This window comes from Nannospalax galili, unplaced genomic scaffold (assembly GCF_000622305.1).
Source record: "Nannospalax galili isolate Female #2095 unplaced genomic scaffold, S.galili_v1.0 scaffold25, whole genome shotgun sequence".
Classification (NCBI taxonomy): Eukaryota; Metazoa; Chordata; class Mammalia; order Rodentia; family Spalacidae; genus Nannospalax; species Nannospalax galili.
The window spans coordinates 8,232,164-8,235,943 of record NW_008355642.1 but is presented as its reverse complement, the minus strand read 5'-3'; the positions used below and the strand labels follow the sequence as shown (position 1 = coordinate 8,235,943).

Genomic DNA, 3,780 nt, shown 5'->3' with positions numbered 1-3,780 from the left:
CTGGTGTTTAGCCAGTTGGGGTAGTGAGGAAGTTGGTAAGAGAGAGGTGGGGCTACATGGTAGTAAGTGGTCACTAGTCACAGGGTTTGGCAGTTGCCAAGGCCAGTCTTTCTGGGTCTCTGCATGAGAATGAGGGCTCTTGAAGATTCCCCAGTGGGCGTCTGGGTGTGGCCTCATGTATCCCAAAGGGAAGGAGGAGGTCAGGAGAGGGTAAGGAACACTGATAGGATGGCTTGGTAAAGGCATCTTACCTGGTTATGTAACCATGTGGGGTGACTGGAAAGTCCCTGCTGGGCAATCTTGTGTTATGTGAGGCATCCCATGGGAGAAGGAATAGGTCAGAAAATCCTGGGGATCCCTTTTATAGGCTGCTGCAGGGCATTTAGTTGTAGCATGGCGAGGGTCGGGAGAAAGCTTACCTTTGCCTCATGCCCATGGGAAGACTGCAGTATTCCTGTTGGGATCCAAGTGGTCTCTAGTGCATCACAACTGGTGGGAGAGGGGGCAGGAGGAGAGTGGGACATCTGGAAGGATGGTACAGGAGTGTGGGCCACTTTTTGTGGTCTCCAGGGAGAGAGACAGAGGAAAGAGGAGAGAGAGAACACATGAAATTGGAAGGGAGAAGTGGTAAAGGAATGTGCAGGTGGATGGATTTGATCAAAACACATTATACACATTATGAAATTCTCAATTAAAAATAATGTTGTCTTGGGCTGAGGATGTTGTGGCAGTGGTAGGATACATGTCCAACACCCTAGGTTCAAATCTTCATGCTAAAAAATGATAGTCTTATGGGTAAGATTTACAAAAAGCATCTTATCTCCATGTTTAAAAGGTTTTACATATCATGTTAACATGCTTTGTACCTCCAAGGCACAAGGGACCATGATTTAAAAAATACTATTGTTTGTTTTTCTTTTTAAAATATCTTTGTTCTTTGAGAATTTCATACAATATATTTTGATCATATTCAGATCCCCTCTCCCACCCTCCTCTCATCTTCCTACCTCCCTAACTTCATGCCATTTTTTTTCTGAGAGACAATGGTGTGACACTTTTTATTTTCTTTAATCAGAAAAATAAGCCCCAAAGTCCCATGTCAGTGGATGTAGGTGAGCAATAGAAAGGGGCCTGTCCAGGGTAGTTGGGACTCAGAGCTGCCCTGGCCAGTGGGAACAGACACCAGGCATACAGACTGGTCCCAGGATGGACCCCATACATTGTCAGCCCATAGGCAAGTGGGGAAAGAAGGTTGGGGATCAATAAGTGGCCCTTTCCTGCAACCAGAGTATCCTTGGCCCTTATTCTTGTGATGATCTGTCAATAGAGGTGGACTACCACTCAGGTAAAGCACAGAGTGTATGGCTGGGAGCCTCTGGCTCAGCCCAGGGAATCCCATGGAGTCAGCACAGCACAGTTGCTCCAAGCCTAGGGTCCTCCAGGCTCAGAGCACCTTCCCTTCAGAGGATCCATATGGCTACTTGAACTCCAGAAGACATGAGTGTGGAAGGATGCCCTGAGACTGGAGTCTGGTCATGGGTGGATAACCTCTGAGTACAAAGTGGGTGACTGTGGGACAGGTGCAGGCCGAAAGACGGCTCTGTAGTGTAAATTGTCAGAATGGGAGAGAATAGTCTGAATGCTATTGTGATAGGGATGGAGAAGATTCAAATGAGAAGTTTCCAGCTGTTCTATCAGTGCCTCTGGGCTGGAGGAAGAGCCCTGAATCATCACCTCTGTGTATCATGCAGTTGGAGGGCCTTCAAGTAGATGACAGCATCATTCCACAGCCAGAGGAAGGACTGTAACCTGAAACCTAGCCAACTAAACCCACTCTTTGGCCCCAAGCCACCTACAGCACTCTGCATTCTTCTCAGGGCAGAGAATATGTGGGAGTGGGCACCCTGGACTGGCACCCCATCATGAAAACCCAACATACACAGGTATATATGCACATACTACCCGTAACTGCATGCATATATAGCAACTCAGAGATAGAAAGACAGTGTTGGCAATTTAGAGGCACAAAAAGATGCTGAGGGACACCAGCAGGTTCCAAGCCTTTAGTGTGGCTGAGTACTCTCCCAGGGGACATCTATCATGAAGCTGAACATGTCAGGGGCACTGTTAACACCAAGATGCCTGACACCTGTAGGGAGAGGGGACATTAGGGTTATAGAAAGATCCTGAGTTCGTGTTTCCTTTTGATGTGATGGGATGAGGCCAGATCTCGGCACAGCCAGGGCTTCTGTTTACAGTGGCAATCAGTCAGACTACCTGGAGAAAACCTCAGGCCAGTCTGGGTAAACATCTTAGGCCTAAAGGGTAAGAGTTCCCTCTAGTGCAACCCATTCATGGTTGGTATGACAAATTTACTCAGGAAGGTATCTGCAAACCTCAGGCTCCAGGACTCACAGATGGAGCTTTGCAGACCACCCCCAGAGGCAGAGTATAGAGTTACATTGACCTCAGGGCCCTAGAGATGGCCCAGGAATAAAAGCTGAGTCTGAAGGGCTGGTACCAGATCCAGCAGGGACTGCTGCCTGAACTGATGCAAGAGTCTCAGAAGAAGCTAGCAAGGCAGGCCTGGCTGCCTTAGAAGTGGAGGGTGACTGGGGAAGGGAAGTAATGACTGGTATTTTTGAGGCTACCGTGGACCCAGAAGTGACTGATTGGGCTTCTTTGGGCCCACGAGGGGCTAATTGGTTAGGTGTGACTGATCTTGGTCCAGAAGTGGGCATTTCTGTTGTGACTGTCTAGTTCCCAAAAGGGAAGGTTTGGGAGTGCTAGTTTGCTCTGATCCTTCAACTAAATGCTGGGGCTGCCTGTGTCAGTACTGGCCAGAGAGGCAGCTGGCATGCAGGCAGCATGGTTCCAGGGTGAAGAGTCCGAGGGTCTGGCACTGCTGGCATTGGACTAGCAAAGAACTTGGGGGCTGGTGGTGCTGTTCTGCGGCAGCCCTTATAGGCCTGTCACAGGGACACAGTGCAGTCCATGACTGCAAAAGTCAGCAGCAGTTCTACAAGTCAGTAGAGACCTGCAGAGGTGATAAGGTTGACAGCAGGTATCGAAATTGTCGGTAGCAATGCCATGGAGTCAGGATGGACCTCAGGCACTAATAGTGCTTCTTGTAACCTAGGAGTGCCCAGAGTACCCTGTGAGACTGAGCTGGTTATAATCCCTGGGCCTAACTGTGCTGAAGTGGGACCAGAAGCAGATGCTAGGGTTAGTGGTGTTGGTCAAGACTCAGAAGTGACAGCCGGGGCTGGCAGGATTGTCTCAAGCATAGAAGTGTTCACTGGTGCCAGGCACAGTGACTCAGGGATGGCCCCTTGGGCTGGCAGTGCTGTGCCAGGGCTGGGTGAGACCCCTGGGGCTGGCTGGACTGACTGACTTGTTGCTGCTGCTGTGCAGGGTCAGGTCATTTTGATGCCAGGAGCTGACTGGGAGGTGGCCCCCTATGGGGGCGCAGGGATCTCGGAGCGCCAGCTTCTGGGCGTGGCGCCGGTCTCCCACATGTCGCTGGAGTGCGGCGGGTCCCGCGGCCGCATCTGCTGGGGTGCGTGCGTGTCCCGCACCGCGTTGCTGTGGGTCTCCGCGTCTACTGGGTGCTGGCGACTCTACTGATCGCTGCGCTCCCAGGCGGGTCCCTGCTTCTCCACGTTGTTGAGGCTCTCTGCTACCGGGGCTGGCCCGGTCGGGTTCCGTCCCAATCCACTGTGCACTTCCTCGAGATACGAGATCCGTCAGCTGCCGGATCGCGTGGGAAGGTACAGAGAC

The 3,780-nt window shown here is 51.3% G+C and overlaps 1 pseudogene; it reads right to left on the bottom strand.

The window, feature by feature from the left end:
* Positions 1-2,476: 2,476 nt before the first annotated feature.
* LOC115067660 overlaps positions 2,477-3,780 on the bottom strand; it is a 35,161-nt pseudogene continuing 33,857 nt past the window's right edge.